The sequence below is a fragment of the Ovis aries genome, chromosome 18, assembly GCF_016772045.2.
Source record: "Ovis aries strain OAR_USU_Benz2616 breed Rambouillet chromosome 18, ARS-UI_Ramb_v3.0, whole genome shotgun sequence".
Lineage (NCBI taxonomy): Eukaryota > Metazoa > Chordata > Mammalia > Artiodactyla > Bovidae > Ovis > Ovis aries.
In genome coordinates, this window is record NC_056071.1 from 30,734,719 (window position 1) to 30,759,973 (window position 25,255).

General features: G+C 55.3%; 1 protein-coding gene across 3 annotated transcripts in view; it reads right to left on the reverse strand.

Annotated features, from left to right (window-relative positions):
• The window catches only part of LINGO1 (leucine rich repeat and Ig domain containing 1), a 214,038-nt gene that overhangs the window by 178,230 nt on the left and 10,553 nt on the right, over positions 1 to 25,255 (reverse strand). For 2 of the 3 annotated variants that reach the window (XR_009597239.1, XM_042235204.2), the window contains exon 2: positions 9,828 to 9,930. The gene's annotated coding sequence lies outside the window, so the exon portion shown is untranslated. Of the gene's footprint in view, positions 1 to 9,827; positions 9,931 to 10,469; positions 10,585 to 25,255 lie in introns of those variants that run through there. The other variant, XM_042235205.2, reaches the window with a different exon arrangement.

The window sequence follows — 25,255 nt, forward strand, 5'->3', positions numbered from 1 at the left end:
TGGGTTGAATACTCGTTAATTTATTTCTCTGTTTGTTAATGGGCCTGACGCACGCGCATGCTCCTGTACACACACACACCCCCAGGCGTCAGCAGGAGATGGCGCCGGGCTCCCCGAGTTTTCCTGCCACCTTCCTTTGAAGTATCACTGCGATTCTTACACCCTCTTCTCAACGTGGATGCCAGGGGTCTAGAGGGAGGCAGTGTACAGTTCAGAGACAGAGGTGAGATAAGAGCCCCTCAGTTTCCTCATCTGAAAAATGGACTTGGCAAATGGGATGATCCAATGCATTAGGGCAAAGCCTTTGACCTTGGAACAAGTGTAATAAGACATGTGAAGTCATTTTGAGAGCGCCAGGTCTAGAGACATGCAGGAGGTCCCAACAGAGCCCGAGGAAATGACCCTCCAGTGAATGGCTCCTTGACATCTCACACCAAGGAAGTCCAAATGAGGACCGTGACACTTCTGCTTGGCCCAGAATCCCATCTCAGAAAACAAGGCCACTCAGGCCAGACTGACTTCCCCCAACCCAGACTCAGTCTTCCCATGGCAGGGCCCATCTCCAGCATCTCCCTCCTCCACCCATTTCTCACCATCCAGAGGCCACCCTCCTCCCCGCTGTGACCCCCTGGCTCTCCTCCAGATCCAGCACCAGTCTCCCCAGCAGGCTCCCTGCTTTCCCTGCCACTGGCTCTAATCCATTCTCTCCCCATGGGGGCCTGAAAAGCACAAATCAGATCCTGTCACTCTCCTGCTTTAGCGCTCTCAGAGCTTCTCCACCCTCCACTCCCCACAGTTCTCCGAATAAAACTCACCTCTGCTGGGGCCTCCCCTCTCCCTCCTTCCCTGTCCACCAGCGTGCTATCTTCCTCCTGGTCTGCAAACACATCCAGCTCCTCCCCATCTCCAGGCCTTGGTCTAGTCATTCAGCCACCCTAGAATGTCATTTCTTCTCAGACTTGAAATCACCTCTTCAGAAAGTCCTGCCTGGATCCCTTCCCCTCCAAAGTCACTTAGCCCGCCCCAGCCCTCCCTGTTTCTTGGCCCTGTTTACTTCCCTCCCAGTTTCATCACAGTCTGGCGCTATTCAAATGATCTGAGGTTTGGGACTTCGCTGGTGGTCCAGTGGTTAAGAATCCACCTGCCAGCGCAGAGGACACAGGTTTGATCCCTGGTCCCAGAAGATTCCACATGCCGCAGGGCAAACACCCTAGAGCCCAGGCTCTGCAACAAGCGAAACCACTGCAATAAGAAGGCCGCACGCTACAATGGAGAGTAGCCCTCGCTCGCTGCAACTAGAGAAAGCCTGTGCACAGCAACAAAGACCCAGCACAGCCAACACATAAATACATAATATTTATTTTTTTAAAAAAAAAGAGAGAGGATTGCCTCTGCCTAACAACAAGTGATGTGAGGTTTGGCTCACTGCCCCTCCCACAAGAATGGAAACTACATGAGTGCAGGTGGAGTCTGTGTAACTCCCCTCTATCTGCAGAGCCTAGAAATAACACCCAGGACTTAGGAGGTATTTTATAAACACATGAATGAGTGGATAAATGGATGAATGAAGAGACAGGGAAGCTCTAAGCCAGAGGGAGTAAGAAGTGGGCCAGGGCTCCTCGATCCCAGTGTCATCTGCCCCAGGCCCTGAAGGGTCTCAGCACCTCTTCTACTATGAAAAGGGAACAGGCAGGGATGAGATGTGTGGAGCAGCACCTATGATCTAGGACTGTTTCTCTAAACAATTCCATAATGCAGTTACAGATCTGAGACTAAGGCTGGAGTCCTGGCACTGCCATTCTGTGCATCTCACTTGACCTCTCTGAGCCTCAGTTTTCTCATCTGTGTAACGGGGATAATAACAGTACCCATCTCCCAGGACGGTTCTGTGGGTGAATAAGATCTTATTTTCAAAAATATGAGATGATGAAGATGATACAAAGACCCCATCTCTTGTGAGGAAGCAGGAAAGGTTGTGGGAGTTGTCTGGGTCCCACATTGGAAAGTGGGAAGCTAGGACTAAATGCAGAATTGTGTGACTCAGAATCCAAGCTCGTGCCCATGTGCTGGTCAGCCCCGGGCTGGGAGTCGGGAGTGGCGCATAGGAGGCCTGTCTGCCATCTGTGCGTCAGTGGTCGTGCTCCCTTGATCCCCAGGTGAAGCGACTTAGGCGGCCCCCACAACCCAGTTCCTGCAGGTTCCTGCACAGAGATACTTTAGGAGGCGGGGAGCACTGGCCAAGGAGAACAACTCAGCTCCCAGTTCCCCTGCCACCATGCCTGAGGCTAGGGAGCTGGGGAAGAGGCAGTGGCCCAAGCCCCAGACAGGTAAACTGAGGCAGCCTAAGAGCAAGTCTTTGCAGAGACTCCCCAGGGTGGTCTAAGGTGGAGGAATGGGCAGGTCTGAGACTCAGGAAGTCTGAGAAGAGGAGGTGGCCCCCACAGCAGGGGAGGAGGAATACCACTCAGCAAGCACACCCTTGTCCACCCCCCAACACACACACACGTGCATATGCACCCTAGCCAAGGGCACAGAGCAGGGGGAGGTGGCAGGACTCCAAAGGCCCTGGGGTGGGGTATCTAAGGACAGATTCGGGGAGCACCCACTCCCACTCAGACTAGCTTCTGGGGCTGGAAGGTCATCAGTGAAGGTCTAGAGACCTAGAGGTAAGGCCGCCCTGCTGAGATCCTGTTTAGGTCCAGCAAGTGAGGGACACGGCAACCAGGGCCAAGGTGCCTTCAGCTGGTGGCTCGTGCACATTAAGAATTATTCCTCTCACCAGCAAACAATTTGTTACAATATCCATCCCGCGCTTTTCCCAGCTGGGTGCCCTCCCATACATCCTGGATTAATCCCAGAAGTCACTCCATTCATTGAGGACATGCCTGAGTGTGCCTCCTCTTTCATCAGGGAAATTTTTCATTGTTTTGAAGCACTCATAGGTTTTAATCTGGGGTTGAGATTTTAAAGCCTCCTTCAGTGGTGAAGACATATGTATGAGGCAGAAAGATTACTTCTGACCTCCAACCTGAAAGGGCCCAGAAGGGGCCAACAGACCCTCTAGAGGAGGGGAACACAGCACCTCCTCTCCAAGGAGCCAGCGACTGCAGGCCTCAGTGCTGTGTGGCACTGAGACACACCCTTGACCTCTCTGAGTCCCCCAAGAGAGGCAAAGTCGAGGAAGACTGCATATTTGAGTGACCCTCTACTGAGCACACTCAGGAAAGTCTGGGAGATGCTCACCTTTAAATCCCACAGTCCTGGGGGGAAGTGGGGCCACATAAAAGGCTAAAAGTTGGGAGTTCCGATCTTAAATGACCTGGGACAGGTGAGTCATTAGCCTCTCTGACTAGGATGAGCTCAGTGCCACCCTAGGCTGCTGTGCAAGCCCAAGTTCAGAGTGGGTCTAACTGAGGGCCTGGCACATAGCGGGTACTCGGTAAAAGTGACTCTCCTGGTTGGACCTTCCTGGCGGTCCAGTAGTTAGGACTCCAAGCTTCCAACACAAGGAGTGCAGGTTCGATCTCTGGTTGGCAAACTAAGATCCCACATGTGGCATGGTGCGGCCAAACTGAAAAAAGAGCGACTCTCCTGGCCTTCCCAGCCCACCACAGATCCCTTCCACTTCTCCAGCTTTCAGTCTCTTGGCCCTCAAGAAGTCACACCCCCTGGTTCCTTAATCCAGGCTGCCCTCCGGGTGACACCACCTCCAGCCAGGGCCTCTCCACAGGCCTTGCCAGTCTGGGTAGCTGCCACCAGCCTCCTCCCAGGCCTTGCACAAGGCTGCCATACTTCCCACCAGAGGTCTGGGGAGTCCTGTCTGTGCACAGTGAACCCGTGTCCCTGCTCGTCCACAGGCACCATGCCAGGCTCTCTGCTGGGATCCAGGCTGCAGGCCTGCTGTCCCCCTGCCCCAAATCAGGAGACAACTGTCCCACTCCCACTTCCTAGTTCCCCACCCCCACCAGGGGTCCAGGGCTGGGGCTTCTCTGGGCTCTGAGTGCAACCCCCCACTGTCCCAATCCTAACCCCATTACCACTCCCTTCCTGGTTTTTGCTCACACTATTCCCAACCAGCCATACCGTCTCTACATTCCTCCTTGCCCCGCCTCCTTCCCCAAATCTCCCTTAACACTAAGGTCCACCTCTTCCAGGAAGTCCTCCCTGACTTCTCCAACCCTTCTCTCCTTCTCTTTCTCAGACTCCCAGCATTTCTCCTCAGTACCACTAACTTCACACTGCTACCCAAAAGGAGGAACCGTGTCACCTACTCATTTTGGGGCCACCAAGCCCAGCACCACTGGGTACTCAGAAGGATGGGATCATTAAATGATTCAGAGAGAAGGGGATAGAAGTCTCCTACTGATGAAGTAGACACCTCTGTGAAGAGCCATCATTATGCCCATTGTGCTGATGGAGAAACTGAGGTTAAGAGAAGTGAAGCACTTACCCAAGCAGCAGGGCTGGGATGTGAACCAGCCCCAGCAAATGGTGCTGTTAAGACACAGTCCAGGGAATTCCCTGGCAGCCCAGTGGTTAGGATGCCGTGCTTTCACTTGGGGTTCAATTTCTGCCTGATCAGGGAAATTAGATCCCACAAGCTGTGTGGCTTGGCCAAAAAAAAACCACAGTCCACAAATCCACATTCCACTGACATGACCTGCCAGCCCTGCAGTTCACACACGCTACCTCATGTGAACCTCCGCCCCACTGGTACCTGAGCCACCGGGAGGCACAGTTATGGCTAGGCACAGATAGCCCCAAGAGGTGGGGTCACTTCTCAAGGCCACACACACAGCCGCAGCACTGGAGCTTGAATCCAAAGTCCCTCAATTCCCAACCTGGTCAAAGGGCCTGATCATGACCCCTGTGACAGGGTCTGTAGACGAGCGTGCCCACCCTGCTGCCCTCCCTCTCCAGGCTGTGGATGGCCCTCCCTGTCCCCAGCTTGCACATCACCTGCTCCCAATTATCGGCCGAAACCCAGCACACTGGGGAGCACACGCGCTGCCGGCTGGCCTTCTGGAGGGGCCTGGCTCTCGCGGCTCCGGGTGTTGACACAGACAGCCTCGCCGCGATGGCTCCCAGAAAGTAGGACGCATGGGGGGAGGGCAGGGAAGCAGGTGTGGGCTGGAAACCCTCCCACCCCCCTCCTCACCGCCTGCACTGCGGGCCCACCGTGTAAGGGTCTCCTCGAATGACCTTGACAACTCCCGGGGGCGGACCCTGTGGGGCCTGGAGTAAAGGCCTCGACTACCCACTGAGGGGAGAGGCTTGCCCCGTGTCTCCTCCAGCTCGTCTTAGCTCAGTCACCCGGAGAGCCACGGGGGCTGTGGGAAGAGAAGCTCTTTGAGCAAAAACCCCTCTCTGCGTCTAGGGGTCGCTTCACTACTCCCTTATCTGTAAGTGGGGCTCAGGTAATGGAGGCGTTCACATTCCAGACGCTCAGGGAGGCGAGGTTGGCTTATCCCGGCAGGATCCGAGGAGGCAGCTCTCCTGGGCCACCCAGCACACTCAGCCTCAAGCAGGACAGACCTAGCCTCCCAGGAAATCGGCTGGGTAGCCCTGAGTCCAGGGGCCTGGCTGGAAGGCAGATGGACACGCCCACCTAATAGCTACAAAACCACACCCAGCATGTCACCCAGGAGCCTAGGGTCTCAGAAGCCAAGAGATACTGCCCCCTATGCAGACTATGTGCTCCTGAGCACAAGCTCAGGCCATGTTCACGGTTACAAAGTGTCATCACCACATACCAGCCTCCTCCCAGTTCCATCCTGGCCTGAGAGATGACGACAGAGGGTTCCCGTAGAAGGCACCAGGGTGTGGGGTTCAGGCTGGAGCCAGAGGGGCTTAAAGGCTAAAGGGGTGGAAGTAAAGACAGTTCCCTGCTCTTTGCCCTCCCCATGCCAACACCCCCAACTGCTGAGCAGGAAGGAGGTGCAGCCCGCCCCATCGCACACAACCATCATTCTCAGGGCTGTGGGCGCCCATCTTCAGTGTCCCCACTCTCTTCTCTGCAGCTCAGGCTCCATTCTGTCTCTCTCCAAGCCCAGCTCAAGCACTTTTATTATTCAGAAGAGCCTCTTGATTGAAAAAGCCTCTGAGGCATCTCACAAATAAGAATCCTTTAATTGGGAAGTTGTTAACTTCTCAAAGAAGAATTTTAATCTTGCTTCCCCACCACCTCCTCTCCCCCTGAAACCTATGAAAACTATGGACTAGAAACAAAGTCAGATAAAGCCAAACACCCTGGGGCATGCCATCCCCAATAGTGCCAGCATCCAAGGCTGCAGAGACAGAAATGGCAGCTGCCCCTTGCCAATTTGTACAGACACCACAGACCCCCACCTAAGAGGTATGAAGGCCTGTGTGAAGGCCTGGAACCTTTCCCTTTGGGTGTGCCTGATCCATCCCCCCCTCACCACCCGCACAAAGGGTGGCAGATGGCTGAGGGGTTCAAGGGATGACAGGGCACCCAGACAGGGGGTCGACCACGTCTATTGGCTTTCCAGAGCCTGCCTCTCGATGCATATCTCCCCACCACCCTCTCTTTTATCCTCGGTCACACTGTACTACAGTGGACGACTACACTTAACTGAGCATTTACTATGTGCCAGACGTTGCTCTAAGCTCTTACGTGTGCTAACCAACTTAATCCACACAAAGTCAATGCTGTTACATTCCATGTTTACTGAGAAAGAGACTGAGGCCTGGAGAGTGCAAGTAAATAGCCTGAATTTACATCATTAGTGAGAGGTAGGGAGAAGGCAATGGCACCCCACTCCAGTACTTTTGTCTGGAAAATCCCATGGACAGAGGAGCCTGGTGGGCTGCAGTCCATGGGGTCGCCAAGAGTCGGACACGACTGAGCGACTTCACTTTCACTTTTCACTTTCATGCATTGGAAAAAGAAATGGCAACCCACTCCAGTGTTCTTGCCTGGAGAATCCTAGGGACGGTGGAGCCTGGTGGGCTGCTGTCTATGGGGTCGCACAGAGTCGGACACGACTGAAGCGACTTAGCAGCAGCAGCAGCAGCAGTGAGAGGCAGAGCTGGGACTGGACTCCAGGCAATCTGACGCCAGAGTGGGCATAATCCAAAGGGCCACCTTCACCCGCCGGCCCCCCTCCATGGCCTGTGTGCTCCTTGAGGATCAGGGCCATGACCAGCTCATCTCTGGGTCCCCTACCAAACAGCCCCAAACAGCTGCACTTAGGAAATGTCTGCAATGTGAAAGATGAAGAGGAACAAAAGGAGTGATTAAGAATCCGCCCTTCAGCTATGCCCATTCGCAGGAACTAGAGAGGAGCTTGGGGGCTGCAAGCAAAGATTATCCCAGGAGCCACACCCACGGGTCATCCGCCCAGCATGTGAGCATTACTGGGGTGAACACACGTGCACAGGGAGGGGCAGGCTGGGAGGGCCACCAGATGGGCCCAGAGGTCAGGGAGGCTTTCTGGAGGAGACACCTACACCCAGCCTCCTTCCCCTGGCTCTTCAAGGTCATGGGTCACCTCCCACTCTCCACCTAGGTAGGGGCAGAAAGGAGGCCTGTGTGACCAGTAGCACTGATTCAGGAGTCAGTAAGTGTCCAGAGTTGGGGTGTGTGCCCCTCCTGCAAGGAGACCTGGGCAGGGCTGGCCACAGAGAGAGAGGCTTGATTTAAATGCCATCAACCCCACCAGGACAGTGAGAAGTCAAAAGCTATGGCATCTGGGACCCCAACTTCACCTGCCCTTCCCCTACCCCATCAACCTGCCCCCTCCCCTCGGACCACAGGAGCGCTGGAGGAACAGGCGGGAGGAGGCAGGAGATAGCAAAGAAAGACCTGGGCTCCCTCCAGGATTTGGCTGAGTTAAGTCTCAACTTCTCAGCAGGCCTCAAAGGCTTCCGGTGACCAGCCTGCACCGCACCACCCCCCCCCACCTCCTGGTCACCTCATTCCACAAATACTCCAAAGTCTCCACCTCCATACCTCTGCTTAGCCTGGGCCCTCCCTCTTCCCCCCAAACCTGTTCCACCCATCACAGTTCCACATATATCCTCTTGTTCACGCAGCATTATTTATGATGACACCCCAAGGAAAACAATCAAACCCTACCACAGAGAATTGGTTAAACACGCAAGGGCACACACAGGCTGGAACATTATGCTGCCATTAAAAATCACATTCCAGAACAGTATTTAATGGTGGGAAAATGATCTTGGCGTAGTATTAAGTGCAAAAGGCAGGTTAGAAAACAGTAAGTACAGTTTGATCCCAATTATGATATAAATACATATTTTGTAAAAGACTGACGGGCAAAACACCCAAGTGCTCACATTTTCTATGGAGAACACACAGGCTTCTTTATTTATCAGAAAAATAGAACATTTTAAATGAATCCTACAGCCTTCGAGGCTCAGCTCAGGCACCCCTCAGCTCGGGCACCCCCCAGCCAAGAAGGCGGCCTCCATTCTACGTTAGTTCCCCGACTCCCTGCCCACTGAGCTTCTGGTGCTCATGCTGTTGCCTGAGCAGTTGGGAGGGCAGTGGAGGGTGGGGGGGTGGGGGCTGCAGTGCTTCCCCCGCCATGAGGGTAGGGGCAGGGCCCAGCCACCGCCTCCCTGCTGCCCCTGCCGCCAGCCCTCCCATCACCCCAGGCTGCCTTGCAGAGAATCCTGATCACCTGCTCTCTCCACATCTCCCAGCAGCAATTACAGGTTAAACTGGAGGGCTAATTAGCTGCTCATTCCACCCAGGGCTGACTGATTAGCAGGAATATCTTGATGGAGGTAACTGGACTCCAAAACGAGGAGGGCCCAGGAAGGAGATCCTGCTGTCTGATGCCTGCCAAACCCTGCAGCTTCCTGAAGGCGAGGATGGCGTCAGCTGAGCCTCAGCCACATCACAACTGTTCACCCAATCCTTCAAGAGAAGGGGCCGCTAGGTCTCTTTCCTCTGAAAAACTGGGTTAACGTTCCAGCCCAATCTACTGCCCCCAGCCCTCCCCTGGTGCGCCTTCTGTTTAGCAGGCCTTCTCATGGGTCACGGAGGCCTGTCAAGGACAAAGCATTAGCCCAGAAAAAGAGTGGAAGTCACTTGTTCAAGGTCACAGGCAAGTCTAGCGAGGCAACAACCCAGGTCCCCCCTCTTCCCCATCAACACCCTCTTCGGGACTTGCTGTGGCTTCTCCACATTCCCTCATATGGGACTGGGGGGGGCTGTCACCTCCCACATTCAGGGTGTCCTGCTCCTCATGATAGAGTCCAAGAGGCCATCTGCTCTGCTCGCACAGACAGCCAAGGTCACCTGCTGCCAGTGCCCGTCACACGCACACACCTGGGGCTGAGCCTCTCCTGCCTTGAAGGTGTCAGGACTCACACGTTTACTCTGGCTCGGAGCCCCGTGAAATTCCCCACCTCGGAGCCGGTGCCAGCCTCCTGACAGTTCCTTGGACCCTGACTGTCTCGGTCCACACGTTCCCACTCCCGCCTGACCTGGAGTCATGCACACGTCTGGTCAACAGTGTGACAGGACCAAGGACAGAGCCTTTCAGCTCACCACGAGAGACCTCCCACACCACATGGGAACCCGAGAGCCGGCACGTCCAGGAAACCGTGTCGCTCAGAAGAATGCCCCCAGCTTCTGAGCTGGCGGCTGGTGCCCTGCCACAGCCCGGACTAGCGGGACGGCCCCGGCCACAGCAACCCTCCTGGACTTGCGTTAGGCCGAGGTGGGAGATGGGAACCCCCCGCGATGGCCTCCCCACAGCCTCTCACTCGGGGACACCACATCCACCCCCCATGGCCCAGCCGCACCTCCCAGGCCCAGAGCAGCCTCTTACCTCAGGTCAGGCGGGCTTGTAGGGAGTGTAGCTGGGAGGGGGCCTGGCGATCTCTCTCTCTGCCTGTGGGCTCAGGGGCCTCAGGGCCTGTGAGGGCAGGAGGCTGTGGGAGAAAAAGTCAAACCATCAGCCAGAGCGGGGGCAGCACGGAACGGTTCTGAGGGGCAGTGGGGGCCCATGCACACAGAGGGTCTGATCCCACTAGGCTGGGCAATTAACACTCATACATCTCACACCCAGACTCTCTCCCCCTCTTGTTGACACACTCACATACACTCGCACGTGTTCTCACTCCTTTGCACACTTGCGCTTACACACACACGTGCTTTCACCTGTACACATTTACATCTCACACCCAGACTCTCTCCCTCTTGTTGACACACTCACATACACTCGCACGTGTTCTCACTCCTTTGCACACTTGCACTTACACACACACGTGCTTTCACCTGTACACATTTACATCTCACACCCAGACTCTCTCCCTCTTGTTGACACACTCACATACACACTCGCACGTGTTCTCACTCCTTTGCACACTTGCACTTATACATACACACGTGCTTTCACCTGTACACATTGCACTCAGTCTCTGACACACTCACATGTCACTGGCACTCCCGCTCACTGGCACTCACATACCCTCCAGGCCACCAGCTCTGGCGGTGGGGCTCTCGGAGTGGTGGGGTTCCTGGCAGCAGGCAGAGAGGCGGGTGTGAGGATATGCATCCCCCGCCCCCCGGCTCTGCGACCTGGGGAAAGTCAAGTCTCTGAGCCTCACTCCTTTCATCCATAAAATGGGCATACCATCTCTCCAGCCAGGGCTGCTGGGAAGATAAAAGGAGACAAGAGATGCACGAGCTGGGCCATGTAGGTGCCCAGCCGGTATCAGGGACTGCCTTCCTTCCCAGCCTGGCTCCAGGAGGCAGGCCCAGGTTGGTCCCTGAGAGCGGGTGCTGCAAAGCCCCAGGGTGCCTCTCCCTGGGCCTGAGCCCCGGCTTCCTGGTTCCCAAGGATGCCCTCTCCCTCCCATCCTTCCCCTGCCTCTCCTGGTTTACTTCTTCACCAAATATTCTCCCAGGGCAGCTCGGGTCCCAGTCCCCCCACCCTCCATGAGTGGGGTCAACACTAGGGAGTCATATACTCTTGGCGAGGCCCCAAGACACAGGCCTGGGGCTGCAAGTCCAAGGAGAAAGGTCGGCTCCCAGCTCTCTCAGTCACTGCCTGCATGGCCCTGGGTCCAGCTCTCTCTCCCAGCCTCGGTTTCCTCAACCTCTCAGTCATTGTTCAGTCACTAAGACATATCCGACTCTGTGACCCCATGAACTGCAGCACGCCAGGCCTCCCTGTCCCTCACTATCTCCCGGAGTTTGCCCAAGTTCATGTCCATTGAATCGGTGATGCTCTCTAACCATCTCATCCTTTAAGAAAAAGACCCAAGTCCCTTTCTGAGCTATTGCCAAGAGGTTCCAATCCAATCAGTGTTTCTCAAAGTGTGGGAGACGTGCCACAGGGGTGCATAAGGGGATTCTAGGTGGTATGCAAACAATTTTATTTTCATAGGTGTTTATTTTTCCAATGACAAGCATATCACAGCTGTGATTTTACGGATGTGTGGCGTGGGGAGCACTGGGTAATCCACCTTCAAATGTGAGTCAACACAAAGACAAGGACTAAGAAAATGCAAGCGCAGGTGGCACCCAGAGGTGGCTATAACTGCAGTGGTGACAGGGAAACACAGACAGCCAGCATCTCACAGGGCCTGGCTGCCGGCAGCCCTCAGGAGGGTTAGCAGTTCCCTTCTTCTCTGACGGGCCAGGCCAGCCTCCCCTTTTCTTCTTAATTTCCCCGTATGGCACTGTACAACACAGGCCTGGACCCCCGGGGGACTCACAAGGCCTTCCAGACAGGATGGATGTAAGCGTGGATGAATGCAACTCAGGGGTGGTTATCATAACGTGAGCAGAAGATGGCAAAGGCCTCTGAGTCCGTTCCAAAGTCAACATTCCATCAAGTCTAAGATGCAAAAGTGGAATTCCTAGCTACATGGCAGGTGAATATGGAGGAACTCTCTGGAGGCAAGCCTTCTTGTTTCCTGGGCTGCAAACGTCTCCTCCAAGAAGGAGGCAGAGAAATGGGCACACCTGGACTTTCCCATCCTGACAACAGAACCACAGCAGTGTGAACCCAGTAAGAGAGGACCTGCCTAGCTCCACAGGTCACCAGCCCCAAATTACACTCCCTGCTGCCAGCAGATCCCAAGGGTGCCTCCCAGTGGCTGCTGACCCTGGAGGACAGGACCAGATGTAGTGCTGCCAGCCCGGGTCAGAGGGCTGGCCAGAGGCTGGGCCATTCTTCAGGCCTGGGTCCTCCAAGCCAGGCCTATCCAGGCAGGGGCACCCTGAGTGGCTGCCCAAGCTGCCTCCCAGTAGATTGGCACAAATCAGCAAGGCCCAGGCCAGCCCAGGCAGCCCCATTCTGGGCAGGCCTCCAGACCACCTGGCTGGCAGCCCTGAGCCCAGCTCCACCTGAGCTGGCAGGGCAAACCATGCCCACAGCTCTGCTCTGAGCACCCAGCTGCCCCGTTCCACAATAATGAATGGGCCTCCCGCTCCCTTCTCCCCAAATCTTCCGGAAGCTCCCACTCTCCTCGGTGGCATCACAAGGAGTTGCTATGGAAATGGGACCAAAGGCAGAGTGTGACAATGATTTGGGGCAGGGGAGGACATGCAGTGGGAGCCAGAAGCTCTGCTGGACATGGGGGACAGGGGTGGGGGCTGCCTGTGTGCCAAGTCCTAGAAAGAACATGAGATCCCAGCTGCAGGCCTCAGGGCCACAGGGGGTGATGGGGACCATGGAAGAGGTCGAGGGTGGGGGCTGCTTCTGACCTGCCCTCCTGGCTCCTTGGCCCTTGAGTGGAGCCCAGGGAGCCCTGGAAATCAGATGCCCGTGTGTCCAACAAAACTAACGCATGCCCTGAGCAACATGAGAGTTTCATGCAAACAGCTACTTCAGGATGCTGCCAAAGTAGCTTCGGTACTGTGGGGGACTAGAACCCAGTAAGTGTTCAGCAAACACTGTGATCAAAGAGAATGATACTGGTGTGTGTATATGCATGTATGTGTGTGTGTGTAAGAGACAGAGAGAGACATGAGACTGTACTGGTCAACCCAGTCACAGAATCACAGAGTTTGAAAGACCCACACCCATTGTACAGACGGGGAGACTGAGGTCCAATGAAGGTCAGGGTCAACCCAGCAAGTCAGACAAAAAATTAGGCCCAGAACTCAGGTCTCCTCTTCCCCAGACCTAAACCCTCAACCCAATATCCCAGGGTTTTCTCTCATTCATTCATTCTGTTTTTGCTGAGCAGGTACTCCGTGCTTGGTGACTGGGATATAGAGATGTGAAGGATACTGCCCCCGCCTGCCAGAAGCTCAGAGAGGAAACAGGCCATCATGGTCAGAGGGAGGGGGGTGGAACAGAGGTTCAAGGGACTGCAGGAGCCCAGGGAAGGTTATCGTGGGGGTTTGAGTTACATGCTTCCGAGCCAGGCATCAGAGACCTCCAGCTGTCCCCAGCTTGTCTCCCAACTGCTCCCTCAGTGCAAGCCCCCCGACAGCTCCCACACAGAGGCCTCCAGTGTGGTGCAGTAGCGAGCCCACCTGGGGCCCTCACCTCCAGGAGGTCATAGGGTGTTCCCCATTAGCACATCCAATCCCCAGAGATGAGCAACCATGAGAAAAGCATGTTATTACACAGGAGGAGTTCAAAGAAAGCTGGTGCCCTGACTGCCCTCCTCCTGCCCCAGGCTCAGCCTCTTCTTGCATTGTCCACTCTTTCCTTGTTCATTCTTGCTTTCCTGGCACCTTGCATGAGCTGGCCATAACACTGCGCCTGGGTGGAGCAGAGAACAAGTGAGCCCTAGACACCAGCCATCACACTCGTAGATTTCAAGTCTGTCAGCGCAGGCAGATTCTCTACTGCAGTGGGGTTTTTGGAGGGGGTAGTACTGAGAGACAAGAGGGGACACCTTCTAGAGTTTGGCTTGAAAGACCCACCAACTCTGCTGTATCCCCCATGGGCCATGCCTCCCAGCAGCTGGTACACACTCCCATGACCAATTCCAAACAGGTGGAAACCGAGACCCTGAGAGGTGGCCAGGTGGACCCCAGGTCGCTCCGTGCTGAGGAGGCAGGACATGGCAAGACAGAGGACAGTGAGAACAGAAGGTAGGGGCCAGGCCCAGGGCTGTGGAAGGGGAGGAAGGAGGAGATATCTTGGAAGGCCTCCTGGTGGAGGAGGGATGCAGGTTAGCTCAGAGCCTGCCCTCGGCCTCCCAACAGGAAAAGACTTTCTCCAAGAGAGAGAAATGGACCAGGGGTTGTCCTCCCAGCCCTTTGACAGGGGGCTGGGCTGGCAGGTAGAAGATGAGAGGGACACTTTCCTTAACAGCCATCATCCTGTCCCAACCCACTGAGGGCTGCCCCAGTGCCGTCTCACATCCCAATTCCTCTGCTCAGTGGGGAACCAGCTGGGGATGGGAAAACAGTAGAGACACAGAAATGGGGTGGGGGCAGACACACAAGGAAATGGGGGTCTAAAGAAAGAGCAACTGTGACCCCAATGCCAGAGGGCAGAGGGGAGACAGAGAGATGAAATGCATGGGCAGAAGGGGTCATCCCTCCCTTCCCCAGAGCCAGAGCTGCAGCTGCCAGGAGGAGCCTATAAACCAGGGCTTTGCAAAGACTTCTCAGCAATAAAATTCTTATTTGAAATGAAATCTTATGCAGTGGGGGAAGCCTTCTATGCCAGACATTAAATCCAGAAGCCATAAAGTGAAAATTTTGATAAATCCAACTACATAAACATGTAAAAACATCTGTACAGCAAATACACTATAAACCAAGTTAAAAGGCACTGGGAGAAAATACCACTAATATACAAAGAGCCCCTACAAATCAATAAGAAAAAAGACAAAAGAAGAGGGAAATTGGCAGTGAATTAGAAACCCACAGAGGAAGAACTAAAATTGGCCAATAAACATATGAAAAGATGTTCTATCTCACTAGCAATCAGGGAAATGCAAATGAAAACGACATGATATCATTTTTTTGCCCCTCAGACTGGGAAAAATTAAAATGATTGATAACAACCAGTGCTGGCAAGGATGTGGAGAAATGAGCACTCATGGACCAGCTAAGGGAGGAGGATTTGGCTCAACCTTTGGAAGGGCAATTTGGGAAGATTGAATAACATTTTAAACCCACACACCCTACAACCTAGAAATCTCACTTCTAGGAGCTTCTCCTACAGAATTGATAGCATAGGCACTCATATATAAATATTCAAGGATGCTCATAGCAGCATTGCTGGTGAGAGTAAAAAAGAAATGGCCTAAATGTTTATCAGTAAGGGAATGTTTAAACAAAACACAGCACATCCATACTATGGAACACTCCGCAGCCACGCAGCCATTTGACAGAAGGAGGCACATCTATGTATAACAATATGAAAAAAAATCAAGCTGTACAATGCTATTTCAGAATGAGCCCATTTTTATAAATAGCAGATTGTTCGTTTATGCCCCAAAAGGCTGGAAGACAATATGCAGACAGTATAGGGATCACTTCTTAGCAGGGGCACAAGGGGGCTTTCACAGTCTCCATTGCCTACAAATGTGTCGTTGAATTTTCAATAAAGAGTTTGCTTAATCCTTCAAATCCTGCTAAGACTCCAGTATAAAATGCAGACCTGATCAGACTGGCTGTGGTTGAAAGGTGAGGGGCTTATGTAGCCCCACTCCCAGCCTCTGGTATGGGGTGGGAGTAGAGCTACATAGGACCAGTTTGAGGACCTCAGCTGGAGAATGTGAAGCCCATACCTCCACTGCCCCAAACCAAGGCCAATGGGGAGCCCTCCCTGGCCAGATGGCACTCATTGGCAGCAAAGCTGTTTGCAATGAGGCCTCAGTGGCCACTGGGCATCTCCAACCTGGACTGATTTCTCTGGGATGCAGTCACAGTCCGTGGCTGCGCAGGAGGGGTCGAGGGGCCCTTATGCCCAGGTGCCCCCACCCCCTCAAGCCCTATTCTGAGGACACAGCTCTGAGGCCAGCCTGGGGTAGGGTCCAGCATCTCTGCCCAGGGCAAGGGGGCCCAACAAGCAATACAAACAGGTCGTGCTAAAGCCAAGGCCACTGGCTCCTCAGCAGCTCTCTGGCCCTCATGGGCTGGGGTGGGAGTTTCCCCTAGGTGACCAGAAAGCCCTGGAACCTCATGATCTTGATAACTCTAGTCTAAGGCTCAGGGAGCCTTAGGGAGTGAGGGCAACATGGGAGGGGCCTTTGCAGGTCCAGCCCTGAGCTCTCACAGAGCTATTGTGCTAGGGAAGGAGGGAGGGAACGAAGGGAAGACAAAGCAACAGGGAAGCTGCGGTGCTTTTCTCTGTGCGGAGAGAGGCTGGGCGAGCCCGTGCTACAAGCAGAGGGCACTGGTGTGTGCAGGTGCGTGGTGCTCAGAGAGGGGCTTGTGTGTGTCTGCAAAGGTGAACTATGGACAGGGTGTTGAGTATTGCCATGTCTATATCTAGAGTCAGTGAATGTGTGCGTGTGCATGCGTGCGTGTGTGTGTGTGTGTGTGTGTTAGGGCGTAAGGACAGCCAGTTGGCTTGTGGAAAGTCCAGGGGGTGGGGGGAGTGAAAAGTGAAAGTGTTAGTTACTCAGTCATGTCCGACTCTTTGTGACCCCATGGACTGTATGTAGCCCACCAGGCTCCTCTGTCCATGGGATTCTCCAGGCAAGAATCCTGGAGTGGGTTGCCACTTCCTTCTCCAGGGGATATTCCTGACCCAGGGATTGAACCCAGGTCTCCTGCCTTGCAGGCAGACTCCTTACCAACTGAGCCACCGGGGAAGATGGAGAGGCCAAGAGCAGGTGGCAAATCCGGAACTGGCCCTCAGCCTGACCCACTGCCCCCCAATACTATCCTCCCCTCCAGTCAGAGGAGGTGTCAAGGACCAAAATTTGTGGGAAGAATGAGAGGGTTATCACAAAGCTTAGCCCCCAGGCAGGCACAGGGTGGAGCAGAAAGAGCGTGGCCTGGGGACTCAGATACCTGGCTTCCCATCCTAGGGCAACTCGAGGGGTCACATTAACCATGTCCCCCGGGAATCGATGACAACAGAGATCTTCACCAGAGTCCCCAGAGACGGGGAATTTAGGAGGTCTGTGAGCACGGAAACTGCACAAAACTCGACGTGAGTTTACGCACGTGGTGTGGGGTGGGGAGAGCACGTCTGTTTCAGGTCTGGGGCCATGGCTTTCATCAGATTCCCCAAAGGACCCACAGACCAAAAAGACTCAGGACCATCAAGCAGGAAGGGAGCAAGGCTGGGCCCCTGAAGGACAGAGGTCTCAGGGGCTCGGTGTCCACCTGTTCATTCATGACTGGCAGGGCAGCCCGATTTGGAGGGCAGGGGCTAGGGCAGGTTCTAGGCCCCAAGCAGGGCACTGCCCACTCCAAGAGTCCCAAGGTGTAGACGCTGCTTCGAGCAGGGATGAGAGTTGTCCAAGGTGAGCAAGACTGCCCTGGCAGGAGGGGAGCACAGGCTGATGGGGACAGAGATGAGGGTGAGCGAGTGGTGACTCTGAGCCTTACTCTCAGACTCTCCGGGCCTCTGTGTACTCATCTTACCCCCCAGGCTACTCAAGGTAGACCCTGGGAGTCTATTCTGAGCACATGAAAGGAAGGCCCAGGCCATGCAAGGGTGAGGCTCGGGCTTAGCACTGAGTGTTCAGTTGTGTCTGACTCTATGTGACCCTATGGACTGTAGCCATCCAGGCTGCTCTGTCCATGGGATCCTCCAGGCAAGAATACCGGAGCGGGTCACCATGCCCTCCTCCAGGGGGTCTTCCTGACCCAGGGATTGAACCCAGGTCTCATGTCTCCTGCACTGGCAGGCAGGTTCTTTACCACTAGCACCCCCCCGGGAAGCAGCAATGCGTGTGCACTCCTGCATTTGGGAGTCTTCCCACCTGTCGTTGGCCTGAGCCCCTCTTCCCTCCTGGGATAGGGAGCAGACTGCCCTGGCTGCCCCACACTGCTAACTAAGTCTGCAATGCCCAAGCCCTTCTTGGGTGTCACCACCTCCCAAATGACAGTGACCCCAGAAAGGAGAGGAATAAGAGGTTTCATTACAGTCCTGGACTGGAATCAAGGGAACCTAGGGGCTGCACAGAAGCCCTGAGCAGAGCTGGCAGGCTGGGGCATATGAGCTCAGGGGAGCCCCCTGAACTGTCTCTGATCCCTCCAGGGTCCTCTCTCAGCCTGACATGGGGAAACTGAGGCACAGAGCAAGCCCTCTATCCTGGGTCACACAGGGAGTTGGTGGCAGATCGGGGCCAGGATCCCAGGCCTCCCGCCCCTGGCTGGGTTTACTCTGGGCACAAACGCAGCTCACCCCCCTCAGGGGACTCAGTGCCCATCTCAGCACCCCTACTCCTGCCAGAAAGAGGCAGCTGGCACTGGGGACCCAACACACTGAGTCATATGCAGGCCTGCAGGGCCCCTGGATCCAGACACCCTGAGTCTCTGTTTCCTCCTCTCTAAAACAGAGGTACAGGACTTCCCTGGTGGCCCACTGATTAAGGATCTGCCTGCCAGTGTAGGAGACATCGGTTTCATCCCTTTTTCTGGGAAGATTCCACATGCCACAAGGCAACTAAGCCCACGCGCCATGACTGCTGAAGCCTGAGCTCTAGAGCCCACGAACCACAACGAGAGAAGCCACCGCAAGGAGAAGCCTAGAGAAAGCCCACATGCGGCGATGAAGACCCAGTACAGCCAAAAAGAAATAAATGGATAAAATTAAGCAGCTATTATTTTACAAATAAATAAAAATAAGACAGGTGCAAAAACTCCTGGTATGAGGATCAGCGGAACAACAGGATGCTTAGAGCAAGACAGGAGCCCTCTCCACCGCCCCCACCCCCAGGTCTGGCCTCAGTTTCCCCACCTCTAAATGGGAAGCTTGCTCGAGCCTCTGAAACTCCTGGGAAACTTTCCTCGGTGCCCAGCCCATGCCAGTGTCTGTGGGGATACAGGCGGAGGCAGAGACTAGGGCCTGCCCTCGTGGAGTTCCCTGCAAGCTAGGGACTGGCAAGTGTGGCTGTGGAACAGAGGTTACTCAGCAGAACTGGGTGCGAAAGCGCCCACGGCCGGGCTCCGGAACACACAGCCACACGGCCACAGTCTCCACCTCTCCCTGTTGCTTCATCCCCAGCCTGTCCCACTCATTACCTGTCTGTCCCCTTTAGGCACTAGGTTTATACCCTTGCTCCAGGGGCCATGAGAACCTTGAATATAGAAAACTCAGTATGAGGCTTGGCAGTGACCAAGGAAGGCTTCCTAGAGGAGACAGGACAAAGAGGGTCAAGTTCTCCCAGCGTGCGCGTATTCTCAGTCACTTCAGTCATGCCATGCCAGGGTGAGGCTCGGGCTTAGCACTGAGTGTTCAGTTGTGTCTGACTCTATGTGACCCTATGGACTGTAGCCTGCCAGGTTCTCTGTCCATGAGGATTCTCCAGGCAAGAATACTGGAGTGGGTTGCCATGCCCTCTTCCAGGGGATCTTCTTGACCCAGGGATCGAACCTATGTCCCTTGTGTCTCTTGCACTACAGGCGGATTCTTTACTGCTGAGCCATCAGAGAAGCCCGGTTCTCACAGCAGGCCTCGAATATCCAGATGAGGAATCCAGACCCTAGGAGCCACTGGAAGTTTCATACAGGTCCCCTTGGCCTGGGCAGAGATGCTGGATCCCACCCTAGGCTGGCCTCAGTCAGAGCTGTGACCCCTGCAGGGGACTCAAGGGCGTGGGGGGAACCTGGGCACAAGCTGCCCGCTGCCCCTCCTCCACAGCCATGGACTGTGACTCCATCCCAGAGAAATCAGTCCTGGTCTGAGAAGCCCAGCGGCCACCGAGGCCGCATTGCCATCGGTGAGTACCGTCTGGCCAGGGAGGGCTCCCCGACAGATTAAGAGCAGTGCCAGCCCGGACTCATTCATATTCCGGTCTGGCTGCCGGCTTCAATATGGCTGAGAGACACGAGGGCAGAGGCGGCCCTCCGAGAATGCCCGGCGATGATTCCTCTCCGATTCCAATTTATTTTCTATCATTAATGCTTTTGAAAAGCCCCACATGCTCTGCAAACAGGGAAGGAGCATGGGGCTGGGGAGGGGAGGAGAGGAGAGGGCTGGGGGCGGACGGGGGCATGACAGAGGTGGTGCGGGCAGCAGGCGAGGGGCCCTGAGACCTAGGTTCAGATCTCCACCCTGTCTCCACCTGCCTGGAGACCCGGGGACAGACCTGGCCTCTCCTGGGCTGTGGGGAACAGCCCCCTGCTCTGCCCACTTTGGGGGACACTTTCCAAGATCTCCTGAGGGGTCAGAGGTGAGCAGGCTTTATACACAGTGAAGGGCTGTACACTTCGAGGAACCGAAAGCAAAGCAAGCCTGACTGACCGTGGCAACAGAGGCCTATGAACTGGACCCCTGCTTCCCCAGCTACACTGACAGCCCCCTACCCAAGGCTCCAGGAAAGGCCTTGACTGCCTCTGACCAAAGCACAAGCAGAGGAGACAAGCACCAGGATTTGGACACCCCTACCCCTCACCCCACTCCCATCCCCTGCCTTTTCTGTCTCAGACTCACACTCCAGCCTCCCTTCCCCCACAGACTCACCAAGGATCAACCTCCCAACCAGCATCCCTCCTCCCCTACTACCACCTGCGTGGAGCTTGGAGTAGGGTTGAGGGATCATTCCCACACGTCCTCTGCTCAGAACCTTCCAGAGGTCCCCATCACCTAAGCCCAAACTCCCCACCTCCATGCAAAGCTCTCCCAGGCAACTCAGGCCCATCTGGGCAGCCCCAAGGCCTCCCTGGCCTGACCCCACCCTCAGCTCCAGCACTGACCACCCCTGGTCTTTGCACATGCTATTTCCAGTCTGAAACTCTCTCCTCCTCGGCTCCAGTTCACCTGTCAAACTCCTACCCCTTCTTCAAGATGCAGCCCAAGTTCTCCCCTGTGCAACTTCTCCCGACTCCCCTGGCCGGTCCTGCTCTGTGCTTCTAAGCATGCTGTATCCACCTTCTACAACTCCGTAATACGGTCACGATGTGTGTTTGGCAGCTCCCCTCCATTCAGTGAGCCCTGGTGGCCAGGGGCTGCGTCTGATTCATCCAGCGCATTCCTAGTGCTTGGCAAATTTCCTGGCTCACAGAGACCCACTGACCCAATCAACTGGTCTTAACAGAGCACCTACTGGGTGTCAGACTCTGAGCTGGGTGCTGGGCATACAGCAGCAAAGACAGAGTTGGTCCTTGCCCTCAAGCTCTTCCAGAGGATGTGCTCAGGGAATGTCTGTTGAATGAATGAACATACGACCACCTTGCAAACAGAGAAACTGAGGCTCAGGGTGAAAACGCCCTGCCCGAGGGCACTCCCTGCCCACATCTCTTTCTACTCTGTTTCTCCCCTAGAACCTTAGCAGCAGTGAGGAGGAATTCAAAACGTAAGGTTAGCGTCAAAAAGGAAAAAAAAAGGAAGACGAGAATGTAGTGGATTTCCCCCCTTTCTCCGTAATGTAAAGAAAATTGCTTTTGCCAACTATCACAGCTTAAAAGCAATTAGAGTTTTTGGAGGGGACTCTGGGCACGAGCAGAAGAGACAGAGCGAGCGCCCCATGCAGAGCAAAACTCGGGTAGGGGGTTTGGGGGGAAGGGGATGTGTTAAAAGCAGCAATTTCCAGCAGCAGAGATGGTGGAGATAAAATATTTACAGCCTCCAAGGGAGGGGCCTGGGAGGGGCCTGGGAGGGCCAGAGACACCCCGCCCCCCTACTCCTCATTCTGGAGGCAGGAAAAGGGAGGATAAAGAATGGGAGACAAGGAAAGCCACCTCCCTGCCACTCCTGCACTGACGGGCACTTGAGACAAGGAGGGGAGAAGCCCCCAGATGCCCCGGCTCTCTCACCACTCCCCCACCAGGCAGGACCCACAGCCACCACCCATCCCCCAGCCATCAGAGATCCACCCCTCCAATCATCAGTCCTGGCTCTGCTCAAAATCTGGAGAACATCACCACTCCAGGCTGGCATTCGAGGCGTGCACAGTCAGGCCCCTCTCCAGACTCATCCCCAGATGCTCCCAATGGGGCACGTGGCCCTGACCGTTTTCTGAGAGGCCTCCTTCGGCCCCACCTCCAGGCCTTACCCTGAGAAGGGGATATAAGGAGTGCGCACACCTCCCCTTGGGGGGAGGTAAGGTAGGTTTGAGGGTGAAGACCCAGAGCAGATGACCGAGCCAAGGACACACACCCCTAAGCTGCACACTAGACTTCCAGAAATGCCTCTTCCACTGAACAGCCTCTTCCCGACCGGGACCCTTCACTTGACCCTTGGCCTCTTGCCTCCAAATACAGAGCAGCCACCAACAGCATCTTCCTGAATTCTAACTTCCTCCTTCCTAGTTGCAGCACAGACTCTCCTCGTGTGGCACACAAATGACACAGCCTCCACTAGAAGCAGATGTTCCTAGGTTTGAATGCCAACCCCTCCACTAACTGTGTGACCTTTCCATGTCCCTTGATCTCTCTAAACCTCAGTTTTCTCATCTGTTAAATGGGAACAGTAGTAGTACAAATTTCATGGGGTTGTTTTTAGAGTTAAATGAGGTAATCTATTTAAAGTACCTGGCACTATGCCTAGTGGGTGTGCAGTGAACTCACCTCTGCCCTACTTCAACTCACTCCTCAAGGGTGACTCTCCAGGCCTCAAGTGGCCTGTGCCCATGCACACAGGCTCCCATGCCACCTTGCCATCCCCTGATAAAGGCACAGAAGGCACACACCAGCTGGGTGCAGAGGGTGAGAGGCACTGATGTGCTTTGCACACACACAGGGGCCTGATCCCTCCACACAGAGCCAGGGAGCCCTCGCTTTCTTGGCTTAGGAAGGATTCCTCCTTCCTAAGGAGGGGGGAAGCCTCAGTTGGAACCCTGAGAACCTGCCCTGCCAGGTGGAAGGAGTGAGTGACCAGAGGCTCAGCCTTCCCTCCAGTCTGTGGCTACGGCCCAGCCCTCAGGAATACTCACAGTCCTGCCTGACCCAGGGCCCAGAGAACAGCAGTTAGGGCAAAGCCCAGAGCAGAAACCAGGACTCAAAGACCGTGAGATCCAGCAAAGCTAGGTATTTTTGGTTTCAAATCCCAGACCCACCACTGACCAACCAAGTGACGCCCCTGAGCCTCAGTTTCCTCCTCTGTACCATGGGGTCCTTAATGGCCACCTCACTGCGGTGAGCACTAAGCTCTTCCAGCGCCCTGCCGGGGTTCCAGCACACAGGCAGCCGGCGTGGGGGCCTGTGCTGGCCCTGGCCCACCTGCCCCCGGACTCTGGAGCAGGGAGAGCAGAAGGAAGGCCTGGAGACGGAGCAGCAAGGACCTGCCCTATTTCCTATGACCCTTGCCAGCCCACTGCCCACCCAGCAGGTGGCCAAAGGACCAGTCAACAGATGGGCCAGCGGCCACAGCCAATCCTGCCTACCCTTCTCACAGCAGAAGGGGTCCATTCCCTGCCTCACTTCATCCAGGAGAGGTGGTGACATGCCCCAGGTCCACAGCCCCCATCCAGCCACTTGGGGGAGGCTGGCTGTCTTCCTCTCCATCCCCACCTGCAGAGAACACACAGGCTTGATGTAGGCTCTGGCAGTGACGCAGGGCGTGGACGAGGAATCAGAAGGTGTTCTGACCTTTGTCTTCTCTTACTCTCCCTCCAGTCACCTTCCTCCCAGGGGACTCTCCTGCTCACTGCTCCTACTTCCGTCCTCAAGAAATAAGCCCAGCAGTGAGTGTGGCACAAACCAGGGTTCTCCTCACTGTGGGGGCAGCGATGGGAGCACAGGAAGACTGCTGCAGCCCTGGATGGCTGGGCCTCGGGCCACCCCGCTGAAGCCTCCTCCCCAACCTGCACACCCACACTCCCCACTGGTAAACAAGGTGTGTGTGTGCGTGTGTGTGCATGTGCGTGTACAGAAGGCAGAGCAGCTCCTAAGAACCTGGGGCCGGCCCCAGGATGACTGACAGCCCTTCCCCAGCTGGGCCCACCTCTGCCCCTTTGAACCAGAGGGAGCACTGGTCTGTCTGAACCACAGCCCCACAAGGGCTAGGAGCAGGGGATTCTGGGACTGAGAAACCAGACTCCTGACTTTTTGCCAAGGCTCTGCAATGCTTTTCTTTCTCTTTTTTAACGTTTATTTATATATATATTTATTTATCTGACAGCATCAGGTTTTAGTTGCGGCATGCAGAATCTTCTATCTTCGTTGCAGCAGGCAAGATCTTTAGTTGCAGCGTGTAGGATCTAGTTCCCTGACCAGAGATTAAACCCAGGCCCCCTGCATTGGGAGCTCCGAGTCTCAGCCACTGGACCACTGCAAGTACAAAAGCATTGTATTTGCAATGCTTTTCAATGTGACACTTGAGATGGGGTTGGCCACTCCCTGTGCCTCAGTTTCCCTATCTAAAAAGAATGAGATCATCTCCGAGGCTACCGTCTAGTTCCAACGTTCTCCAGTTCCATATCTGTGACCCCGGTGACCCTCACAGAATCAAGAGGTACTCACAAGTCACCAAGGGCACTAAGGGCAGAAAAAGCATGTGTGGGTGCCAGAAGGGCAGAATCACCCTGACCCCAAGGAGACAAGGAAGCCCGGGGAGACCGGCACCTGCCCTAGGCTGGCAGGACACCCGGCCTCCCTCCCCAAAGAGAAATCTGGGCCCAGGCGGGAGAGTGAAGACAGCTCCTCCATGTGGCTAGAGGCAGCCAAAGCCCGCCCTCCTTTCTGCACCTGCCCCAGCCCACCCCTCCATGCCTCGCTTCTCATCTCTGTTCTGAGGCTACCAAAGACTCAGCCCAGCCCAGATCTCAGGCGCAGCTCCCCACCTCCCCCACACACACCCTCAGTTCTCCCAAAGCCCCTGGCTATCCAGGCTGGGCCCCTAAGCACCGCCCCCGAACTCCAGGCAGCCCTCCCCTTGCCTTCCCTCCTGCCATCCAAAGTGGCTGGTGCGGGCAGCCCTGCGCCTTGTGCCAGCAGAGGCTCCCCTGGCCCTGCATGGCCAGAGCCTGATAACAGTCTCCTAAATTAAACAATAAACAAGAAGTTGTTTTAGATTTTCCTGACGCTGCAGTTCCTGATTAATCCCCGTAGCAAACAAAAGGAAAAGAGCCCCGGCTATCCTAAAAGAGACTCACTTCCTGTTTCCAGGCGGAACCTCCAGCCTGAGCCAGAGGAACCACCCTAGCAGCTTCCTACCCCAGCCACCTGCCCAGCTCCAGGCCGCCTCCCGCCTCCCCTCGCCCCCGCAGTCTC